Raw genomic sequence first — 12,740 nt, 5'->3', positions numbered from 1 at the left:
ATTAATCACACTTTTGGGTTGTGATTAATCACGTTTTAACGCACTTTTTGGGTTGGGATTAATCATGATTAATCACACTTTTGGGTTGTGAGATTAATCACGATTAATTGCACTTTTTGGGAAGTGATTAATCACGATCAATCGCACTTTTGGGTTCTGATTAATCACGACTAATTGCACTTTGTGATTAATCACGATTAATCGCACCTTCGTGTTGGGATTTTACCATAATTAATCGCACTTTTGAATTCTGAATAATCACAATTAATCACACTTTTGGGTTGTGATTAATCACGTTTTAACGCACTTTTTGGGTTGGGATTAATCATGATTAATCGCACTTTTGGGTTGTGAGATTAATCACGATTAATTGCACTTTTTGGGGTAGTGATTAATCACACTTTCGTGTTGTGATTTTACCACGATTAATCACACTTTTAAATTCTGAATAATCACAGTTAATCACACTTTTTGGTTGTAATTAATCATGATTGATCGCACTTTTGGGTTGTGAAGTGTAACTTGTGAGCACAAAATACATCAACAGGAAGATAAGCAGAATGCTAAAGACTTAAATCTGCTGTTTTACTCCAAGAAAATGACCCTGGTATAAGGGGGATAATGCCCAACAAAGTGTGCATTATCAGAAATTAACGCACGCTGTGGAACCGTGAAGGACAGTTGCTTTGCAAAGTGTAATTAATGTACATTAATATATATTAGCATGTTAACTTTCTTTTTATTATCTGTGTACGTTAACCCATTAATGCTGACAGCCCTAAATTTTAGTGATGAATTAAGAGCCTCATATATTGATTATAGCCACACCTCCATCCACTGTCTGTATATGAGAACTGGATTGAGTCAGTGTGACATCACCCATAGATAATGGCTTCATCCATCCATCCATCCATCTTCTTAGCCCGTTTTATCCCTTTTATTGAGGCATCTGATTGGTCGGTTTATTACTTGAATAGCTTGCACGACAGAAAAGACTATTGTGGAACATAAAAAAATAAAAAAAACGTTGTGGAGCAAAAAGAGGATTATCAAGAATGTTTTTAAAAATGGTATCCGAGCAGGAATGGTTATTCTGACAAATAGAATGACTGAGCAAATCTGTTTATTTCTCTATAGAAGTCTATTGGATTTCAGCTTCTTGGAGCCAGCTGGACGTCCTGTTTGGAATCCCAGATGGGAGGAGTCACTCAGTCCAGTTCTCTTATGCAGTCAATGGTTCTATTTCATAGAAAACTGAAGCAGTTTTCAGGGCTATCCTGATTCTAATAACTAACAAAAACACTCAAAAAAATCTGATTTGCTTCGGTTATTTTTCTAATGGTGACTTTATGTTCCAGAAATTTTAGTTTTTCTAAAAAAGTTTTTTTTAATTGTTTTTCACATGAAACATCACTGTTTATTCATCACAGCTGTTTGTTGTTTGTCACTATCTTCCAAGCAAATGCAGTCTTTGTTTTTCTGTGTTTCTTCTTTGATCCTTTCGTCTCTGTGTTTTCAGCTTCTTTGCATTTGTTTGATTTACAGTTTATTCCCCATAAAAAGTGTTTCCTTGTTTTCTGTCTAATTAAATAAAACAGCTGCTCACTCTTAAGACCATGGTGCTGCTGAGTCATCTCACTGAACTCCGTCCATCCAGAACTTTTCCTGTATGTTTACAGAGAACGACCATAGCTAAGAAATATTGAGATTTTGTGGCTTCTAAGTAGAAAATGGAAATATGTCAGCAACCAAAGGAGACCCACCCATGAAATGATTGCTGGGTATTTTGGAATAAATCTGTTTCTGTATCTGGATATCAGTTATCCATTGAGGATGAGGAAAGTGGCTTTAAAGCTTCTCTTTAATACAGAATCCGGCCCCCTAGGTCATTTTATTTTGTTGCTTTTAATGCCCCGATGTTATCTTGCGCTCATTTCTAACTTGTATAATTTTGACAAAATATATTTTTATGGAGACTAAAACATTGAAAGTTATTTAATGTTGACGTTCATTTATTCTGGAATAATATTCCTGCCTTTTTATTATTCATAATTATGCTAAAAATTTACGGTTTTAAAGTTTTGAAAACTGCCATTTTGCTAGCTTTTTGGATTTTTAAAAACATTACCAAGACTTTTTAGTCTATTTTGGAGTTTAACTAATATATCAGCTAAATTTTGGCAAATTTTGGCTTTTTCGTTATTTATTAATTCATTTTTTGGGGGAGTTTAGCTAATAATTTAGCTACATGCTAGCTGTTTTGGCTAATTTAGGCTTTTTCATTTTTTTGTTTTTTTTAGAATATTTTTGAGTATTGCTAATAATTCAGCTACAGGCTAGCTCTTTTGGCTACCTTAAGCTTTTTTCACAGTTTTCAGGCTGTTTTGGAGTTTAGCTAATATTTCAGCTAAATTTTAGCTAATTAGGCTTTTTAGTTTTTTTTCTTTTAGAATGTTTTGGAGTTTGGCTAATGTTTCAGCTACATGCTAGCTGTTTTAGCTAATTTAGTTTTTTTAGGCTGTTTTGGAGTTAGGCTATTGTTTAGGGTTTATTTTAGGCTTTTTTCTGATTTTTAGGCTATTTTAAAGTTTAGCTATTTTTTTCAGTTACATGCTAGCTGTTTTGGCTGACTTAATTTTTTTATTTATTTATTTTTAGTTTTTTAGGCTAATTTGGCATTTAGCTAATATTTTAGCTGGCTATCAGCTTTAGCGTTTTCAGCTATTAACTTCAACATTTTTAGCTATCAGCACTAGCATCTTCAGCGGCCAAATTCAGCTTACAGCATTCACACTAGCGTTATCACAGGTAATGCTATATATCTAGTTCATAATTAATTTAAAAATCTATAGTTTTAAAAATGTAGTTTTAGTTTGTTCTATAAATGTTTATCCTGTTCGGCTGCGACTTAAGGTGCGTTTCGATTTTAACTCCTACTGTGATTGAGTTTGACCCCCTCCTGCTTTAATAGAACTGTATTTCAGTTAAATGGAGACTCTGTTTTCTGCTACAAACACTAGAATCGTCCACATTGCTCCCATCATCTGACTTTCTGTTTATGTCAGGCCGAGGCTAAATGTGAGCTCATGGGAGCAGGATGAGTGCACGTCTAACCGCGCTGGTGTGGTTTTGGTAAAGAAGAGCTCAAGGATTTGATTATCTTTATGGCTGGTCTGCGGTGGGAGTCTGTGGGGTCAGGGTGGAGCGTGACAGACGGGAATCTTGTGGTCCACCTGTATTTTTGTTTGTGTGCGGAATAATCTGATTCCCAGTTTAGATTCTTAGAAAGAAACAGTTTGTTGAAGCCACGTCTGTTCCTTAATCAGAGCGTTTCCTGGTCGGTGAGGTGTTTCTCTAATCTTACCTGGAGGATGGATTTCATTAGAAATCTGCAGCTGTGCAGCACAAGTGATGCAGCGGGTGAAGAATGCAGAACTTCAAAGTAGCACAGAGGCAGGGACAAAGGATGTCAGTGTTCATGTGAGAATATGTGATCTCATAAAACAGCACACAAACACAAACCCTGCCCCCCATGGCCCCCGCTCGCTTGTGGGGAACCAGGAGATACACGAGATGTTCCCCAGCCGTAGAGCGGACTGTAACTCTGACACAGCCTGCCCAAATGACTGTCAAACACATACATTGAGACAGAGGGACGGGGAGATGATATGAAGTGGGGAAGACTTTTGGAATTCAGCGGCCCGTGGGGTAAAACTCTTGGACATGGACGTAAAATTCCGCAAACCTTGGAGCAGCGAGAAGAAAAAAAAGAAATCAAAGATTTGGGAAGGCAGCACAATTCAAAAAAAAGGGAAGAAAGAATCCTCTGAATGCTCGCTAACAGTTTAGGAGACTAATGGCTTTCAGATGTGAGCAGCAGCTTTTGTATTTTCGGGGGAGCATGAAACATTCCCTCCCAGGGGAATCCAAACAACGGCCCGAATGCACAGACGGAGAACTCAAACTAACGTTTGCTTTTTGTTTCTTACATTTTTCTGAGAACTTTCTTTGGTTTTTAGACCTCTTTTCTTCTCCTGGGCGGGGGTTGAGCGCTCCCTGTTTCCTGTTCAAACCTTGGGGGAGCTGAGACTTGGACGAGGTGAGATCATTCTTGCTCCGACTGTAAAGGGGGGGTGTTTCAGACACGTGCACCGTGTGCCCAGAACAGGAGCGAGCACTCGGTTCTTCTACACACCAGAGACGTTTCCACAAATTTCCATTTTGAAAGTTGAACAAGCAACAAATTTGCTTAATTTGATCTAAAATACTTGCAGAATTAAGTTAGAAAAGCTGCAAAATTAAGCAAAGTTGAAGCATAATTTACTTTTTCGGGCAATAAATGTTTGTATCTTCTAACAACACGTGTAAAAGTCAAGGCCCGGGGGCCGGATGCGGCCCTCCGGGTATTTCTATCTGGCCCTTCCAGATCATTTTATTGTTATTAATGCCCGGATGTTATCTTGCGCTTTTTTTTAACCTGTGTAAACAAAATATATTTTTATGGAGAATAAAATACTGAAACTTATTTAAGGTTTAAGTTGATTTATTCTGGAATAATATTCCTGCCTTTTTATAATTTTGTTAATAAGTTACTGATTTAAAGTTTTAAAAATTGACAGTCTGCGCTTTTTGGACTATTTTTTGGCATTTACTAAGATTTTTTAGGCTATTTTGGAGTTTTGCTAGGATTTCAGCTACATGCTAACTGTTTTAGCTAATTTAGTCTTTTTTTTTTAAAGTTTTTTAGGCTGTTTTTGAGTTAGGCTATTAATATTTAAACGCTAGCTGTTTAGGCCAATATAGCCTTTTTTCAGTTTTTTATTTATTTTTTTTATTTTGTCCATTTTGAAGTTTAGCTAATATTACCGCTACATGCTAGCTGTTTTGGCTAGTTTAGGCTTTATTTCTCCTTTTTTAGGCATTTTTGAGCTTAACTAATATTTCAGCTACATGCTAGCTGTTTTGGTGAATTTATTATTATTATTATTATTTTTGTTTACATTTCTAGGTTGTATTGGAGTTAGGCTAATATTAACACGCTAGCTGTTTTTGCTAATTTAGGCTCCTTTTTCAGATTTTTAGGGTATTTTGAAGTCTAGCTATTTTTTTCAGCTACATGCTACCTGTTTTAGCTAATTTAGTCTCTCTTTTAAAGTTTTTTAGGCTGTTTTGGAGTTAGGCTAATATTTAAACACTTGCCGTTTTGGCCAATGTAGGCTTTTATCAGTTTTTTTTTAATTTTTTTTTTGTCCATTTTGAAGTTCAACTAATATTTCAGCTACATGCTAGCTATTTTGGCTTGTTTAAGGCTGTTTTGGAGATAGGCTAATATTTACACGCTAGCTGTTTTGGCTAATTTAGGCTCTTTTTCAGATTTTTAGCCTATTTTGAAGTATAGCTATTTTTTCAACTACATGCTAGCTGTTTTGGCTAACCTAAGTTTTTTTTTTTTTTTTTTTTTGGCTAATTTGGCATTTAGCTAACAGTTTAGCTGGCTATCAGCTTCAGCGTTTTCAGCTGAAGTTTCAGTGACCAAATTCAGCTTACAGCATTCACGCTAGCTTTATCACAGGTAATGCTATATATCTAGTTCATAATTATCTTAAAATTTTACAGTTTTAAAGTTTGAAAAATGTCGTTTTAGAATGTTTAATAAATGTTTAACCTGATCTAAGATGTGTTTTGGATTTTGGCCCCATGTTCGATTGAGTTTGACACCCCTGTTCTACAAAATGCTAATTATTAAAGAAGTACAGATAAAAACTCGACTAAAGTAAGTCAGTGTAATGTTTTAGGACAGAAGCAGCCAAGTCTGAAGGTCAGAAAGTGTTTGTTCATGGTGGAAACTGATCCTCATGTCTGTTTTTAACACAAGAACATTATATTGAATTTGGACATTTTTCACAGAGTGCTTTTAAACTAAGTTATCGTGGTTAACATAGAGGCTGGGAGCGAACATGTTTTCCACATGACTGAGTGTTTCTATGTGGTTGTGCTTCCAGATCCCAATGTTCCTGTTTCTGACAGATACTCCAGGTAAACGGCTGTTTCCAGATTCTAACCAGAGTATATTTCTTCCAAAAATCATCTCAAGTGAACTTGAGAGATTAGATGTTAAATCCTAACAATTTCAATAAATACAGTCCTATTTCTAATAAAATAAACTTGTTCTTCGGGGGAATCAAAGTAACTTTTAATAAATTTACAGGCTCTGTATCGCCGTTCAAACTGCACCAAAGTACCAGAGATTCCAAGATTCTGCAATAAATCTAACTCAAAAAGTAAAACAAGTTATGAGACTTTAAAAGCATCCAGTTTCATTGGCGTCACTTTTTAAACGACTAAGAAGGTCTGAACACTTCAGAGGAAGATGTGTTTAAAACCTTCAAGGACTCACTAACATCCAAAGATGGTTTTTAAACATTTTCCCAATCACAAGTCCAGCTTTTTTCCCCCTCAGGGCTCTACTTTCCTCTTCATTCGTGTCTGAATCACTTTTCTAGAACACTTTTTTAAATGCTTCGATTATGGGTGTCCAAACCCAGAAACTCTGTCTTATCTGCTCACAGCTAGAAAAAAAGATAAATAATCAATCATAAAAAACAAATAAAAAATTAATAACTAAATACTGAAAAAGTATAAACTCAAGAAGAAAAGTTCTGTTGCACAAAAAAATTGTCCCTTTTTAACCTGAGAGTTGAGTTCAAAACATCCTAACTATTTTAAAGTATGGAGGTTTTGGTGAGCAGAATCGGAAATTGGATACAATTTGGATTTTTTTTTCTTCAACTTTATTAATAATTTTGTAAGTGCAACATTTGTCGATAAAACATTTGTCGATAGACAAATGTTGCACATACAAAACATCATACAGTGACCTCCATACAAATTAGCCAAGAGATTAAAAAACAAAAGTTTATATCAATAATAGCTAAAAGAAACATTTGATGAAATAAAAAAAATGAATAATTTTTTGTTTCCTTCATGATTCAATAGTATTTACACACATAATATTTATTTCTGGAAAACATAAAATACTGTTTTTTGTTAGCATATTTACACTTGTGTATGAAATATTTCGCCATAATTATTAGTAAATTGACATAGATGGGTTTTTATAAAACGAGTAAATCTTTTATAAATGTTTGACTGTAAAAAATGAGCCTTAAATTTGGTTGTGAACGGCAAAATAAACAATTAATGTTCAGCTCTTCTTTAAATTTGTTTAAAAAAAACATTTACTAATAATTTTGAAAGAGATTTCTTTAAAATATGAAACATTTTGAATATACTAACTATCTAAAACTGTGTTTTTCTATGTACTTTTCCTTCTAAAACTATAATCTTTAGCAGATATTAAATAATATTTTACTTTGGAACACAACTTTGCACTTGTAAAAATGTGGAAAGAGTGTTTGTCACGTCTCAGTTATAGAATTTCCCACATGTATTTAGTCCATGAATGCAGCACGTGTAACCTTGTGTTGCCAAACGTTTTCAGTTTTTTTTTTTTTTTTTGCAAATTTAAGAACAAAACTACACTACCCTCCTTTTGTCACTGACATGACCCACTTGATAAACATTTGTGAATTACCAAATGAAAAAGAATAAAATAAATTCTCTTTTAACCTTCTACAATAAATGTGTTCAATAATCTGAAAGCGTTTGCTACATAAAACTTGCTTACAAATCATATTTATAATTTCGTAATTGTTAGCTAAGTAATTTGCAGGCAGAATCAAGTGATAATAAAAAACTGACAGTAAAAATATATTTAAAAATACTTTTATTATACTTTTTTATAAGTTAGGGACAGACTTTGATCAAACACTATTTTGACATTTAAAAATACTGAAAAAACAGAATTCATTAATAAGAATTTGCCACAAAACACCCGAATCTTTCTAAATATGGAGGTTTAAAAGAGCCAAAGTAAATATCTGCACCATAAATGAATAAATACATGTTTCATTAATTATTTAAAATTGGCATTAATTAAATAAAAGTGAAAATCAATAAATAAATGTTTATATGTGGAATTAAAATATTAAAATAACCGTTAACAAGCACATTTAAATATTTCATGGCATATTAAATTATTTCATGGCTCAGTATGGGCTAAAACAGATACTTATTTCATTTTGGCTCCTTTAAACCTCCATAGAATGCTGCTTTATGATGGGAAATGTAAAGTTTTTAGGGTTTTTAGCTGTGAAATATTATGTTATGCATTTCAAAATGGGAGTAATAGTGAAGATGGAGGTAATGAACTGCAAAAGTAAATAGCAAAGATAGTTTTAGAGTTCTGTTTCAGACGAATTAATCATTATGTCGTTGAGAACTTTGCTCAATCTGAGTAATTAGCTGCTCAGAAATGTTAGCATCTGGTTACAGTTTGTGTGACTTTTTAAACTTATCACTAAAAATAACTAAAGCTCCAGTGGACATAAATCCTTTACACTTATTTAAGTTTTTCTTTTTAACAGGATGGTATAAAAATGATCATTTACAGAGTAGTTTGTTGTTTTTGTTAGCTGTGGAAATGCTCAGAGTGAAAGTCTGGAACGATAACACAGAAGAGGATTTGTACGGAGGAAAAAGTGAGTCATGCTTCCACGGTTAAATGTGGTTCATCGGGGGCTGTCCTCCACTCTCCAGCGAGGCTTTGCTGCATTATTTTGATGGACTGTCTGCTTCCTCAAATACATGCATATTTGCATCTGGTGTCCATATGATCGCACTAGAAACACTCATTACGGGGACTCGTTTTTAAGACTTGTTTTATTAAACTCTGAGCAATCTGAAATCCATTCAGAGTTTGTTACAGTGGTGACAAACGGAAATCAATAAAACCACTGAGAGTTTGAACAACAAAAAACGCTGCCTGACCACTACCTTAAAAATAAAAAACATTCTCCAGGAGGTGGACGGAAAATGCGGCTGTGTTGAATTTATGCTTTTATTTCCTTCTGAATTCTACCAGATCTGGATCTCTGTGTGTTAGTCACACGGTGTAATCTCCATCAATTTATCATTTTCCCTCTCAAAAATATTCATAAAAGATTACAGTCAGTGTTTGATAATAAATGTATTGTCTGAGTCTGCCGCTTTTTTTACTGAAAAGTAAAAAAAAATGTGATTTAAATGACCTTTCTGAGATATGATGTTTTGCAGAACAATTAACACATTCAAACTAACTTTTAATCATATTTTTCTGCATGTCATCAGCAAGTTTAATGAAAATAATAAATAAGTAATAAGTGTAATCGATCATATGTAAAAAATAAATACTAAATAAATAATAAATAAGTGTAATAAAGAAAGTAACAAGGCTACTACCATATTCTTTTACATCGTAGGAGACATGTTTTTGTGATTTTTCCAAAAATTTAAATTGGCTATATGGAGGACCAGGTGAGACAAAATGAAATAAATGTGTACGCGATTAAATAATTAAATAAATGTGTCATTAATTACTTAAAATTAGCATTACATTAGAAAAAAATCATATCAATAAGTAAATGTTTGAAAATATTAAAATATCCATAAAAAAGGGACATTAAAGTAATTCATGACGCCTTTATTGACACTTTTAATTATTCATTATCAATTTTTGAGTAATTAATGACACACTTATTGAGTAATTTCATATTAAATATATTTATTTCAGTTTGTCCCTTTAAGCCTACGCTGGACCGTGAACTATTTAAATATGTTATGAAATATTTAAATAATTATTTCCATATCTTTGACATGCTCATGTCTTGAAACGTGCGCCCCCTATCTACCTCCAATGGAACTTCTCACCAAAAGATGAATAGAACGTTTTACAGCCTCCTCAAACAACAATAAAAGTTGGTGAGAATCCATCAAGAATCAATCGCAGGACTAAATATCGCGATATCTTTAAGTATTGATATTTTGGCACACCCCTAATCTGGATGCAGTGAACTTATTTAGAATTACAGGTGTGACTGTCAGAGTTAACCTGTAGGCTTGACTGTTAAATCCTTGTCCATGTGAGGACGACAGAGGGGGACGGGAGGAACTGGGTGTTAGTTTTCTGACGTAAACACAGCTGGTCCTCTGATGGCTTCAGTCCAAACTGAACTTCAGGAGAACCGCCGTGGAATTGGCCGTGGACCTCGTTTGTTTAGACGTGTGTCGTGTGTATCTGAGCGGTTCAGAGTGTGAAAGCCGACTCGTCGTCACTTCAGATCTTGGATCTTGTTTCCACGTGTGCTTCACTCTGAGATCAGGCTGAGGAAATCTCCTGGGTGGTCCATTGATTGTGGCTCTATTAGACCTCACAGGGTACGTGTGTCTACTAGTGGTGGAGGTTTGGCTCACAACAAATCCACTCAATGACATTTACTGGTTCTGATCTGGTTAGGATCGCCATTTCATGACAGCAAATAATGTTTGCTTTTACACTCCCAATAAAAATCTTGATAGAAATATAAAGTTAAAGGTTTGTTTAGAGGCAGTATAAATCAAACAAATCAGTTTTTAAGACTAATACTCATCAACAGCCACTCCTGCTGGACTTCCTGTTTTGCTGATTTCACCAATGTCACAAAATAAGACACAAGTTGTTAATTATGATTGTGTTCAAGCTACAAAATAAATGGACAAGTATCTAAAAAAATTTGTTTTCTTCTTTATATTGTGAGTTATTAGAGTTGATTTTTACCATTTGTCAAAGTATCACGATATATCGATACTGTGAGCCATATATCGCGATATATCGATATTGTGTGCCATATATCGGGATATATTGATACTGTGAGCCATATATCGCGATATAGCAATATTGTGAACCATATATCGCGATATCATCGATAGTGTGAGCCATATATCGCGATATAGCGATATTGTGAACCAATATATCGGGATATATTGATACTGTGAGCCATATATCGCGATATAGCGATATTGTGAACCATATATCGGGATATATTGATACTATGAGCCATATATCGCGATACATCGATATTGTGTGCCATATATTGGGATATATTGATACTGTTAGCCATATATCGCGATATAGCGATATTGTGAACCATATATCGGGATATATTGATACTGTAAGCCATATATCGCGATATCATCGATACTGTGAGCCATATATCGCGTATCGCATCGTATGGTGAGTAACTCCCAGCCTTGATCCATAAATTAGGTTTATCTTAATCTAAACACCTGCTCATAATCACTGATTATTATCTTTATTCATAGAAGTTTAAAAATAGTTTTAGATGTGTCACAAATGTTGAGAAAACATCCAAAAAGTTTTTGTATTTTGCAGATGACTAAACTCTGTTTATATATATAATTCGGTGACTTTTTGATCAAAATCACAGCAAAAAAAATGATGTTTGTGGTGTTTTTAACACATTCTTGTAGTATTTTTCCTATAACGGAAGAGACATGTATAGTTTTTGAGTATTTCTTTATTTAAATTGGGGTGAATTCGGGGCGGACAAAAAAGAAAACGCCACATGAAAAGGGTTGTAGTCGTGACATTCAAAATACAATCGCACTACTGCTGCTCTCTATTCTGAAACTCTTGCAGACAATCATCTCCGTGTACGTTTTCCTCATCTGAGCTGGAATCTTCATACAAACTGTTCGACTGGATACCTCTTTCTTTACATTTTAGTTGCACCGCTAATGTTAGATTTGGGTTGTGACGGGCTTTAAGCTAGCAGGAGGGAGTGTTAATGAAGAGATAATGGGAAATGAGTGCAGGCTTACTCCTAACAATAGTCCCGCCCACAATTCAGAGGTAACATTTTTTTTTTATTTTGGCTAAAACAGCATGATCATAAATTAAAAGACCACTGGAAAATAGATAAAAAGATGATGGGAGTGGACGAAATATGCTTTAAGTGAGACGTTTTGGTGTTTCCGTAAAGAGCAGCTTCTGTTTCAAAATTTGCTGCTTTTGTTTGGTCACAATCACCTGAAAGGATTTATCAGGTTGACATGTTCATATTAAGTTTCTAAAAAGTTTTTTTTTTACAAGATTCCTGACTGTAACCATAGGAAAACAAGTCAGTTGAGAGTGTTTTCTCCATCGGTCTGGTTGTGAGGATTTCTATTCACTTTCTATCAGCAGCATCTGGGACTACTTGAATGTTAGGAGGAATTTTTTGGAAATTCTCTGCCAGAGCAGTTTTCTGTCCGGCTGGTTCTGTATGTTATACTGGCAGCAAATATACCGACGACATGCAGCTTTGATTAGAAATCTGTGAACTTTGGAGCTTATTTGAGCAAACGAAGTCGTCTCTTAAGGCAGATTTCTGAAAAAGACATAAATATTCTGTTTCTGAATGTGAGATTTGCAGCTTTGAGGACAACTCAGGAGATCAAACCAGGAGGGATCAGGACTCCAGAATGAAGAGAAGCACAAACCAATAACGCAGAATGGATAAATGAACATTATTATCATTATTATTAAATAAAAAATACTAATTTTCCTTCATGTTGAGTCTATTTAAAACAAAACTTTTAGGAAGAATTCAATTAAAAATTGTAAATAATAATTTATAAATAAATATGTAAGTTATCATTTATAAATAATACATATTTGTGTAAACTCATAAATGGTGAATATTTGAAGGTTTTTCCCTTTGGGTACAAAATATTAATTCTCAGTTTCATTATTTGTATTTACATTTTTTTACATTGATGTCAATAGAAAATAATCAAAATATGATTTGATTGAAATAAACCTC

This window comes from Oryzias melastigma, linkage group LG4 (assembly GCF_002922805.2).
Source record: "Oryzias melastigma strain HK-1 linkage group LG4, ASM292280v2, whole genome shotgun sequence".
Classification (NCBI taxonomy): Eukaryota; Metazoa; Chordata; class Actinopteri; order Beloniformes; family Adrianichthyidae; genus Oryzias; species Oryzias melastigma.
Note: the sequence above shows the minus strand (reverse complement) of the source record.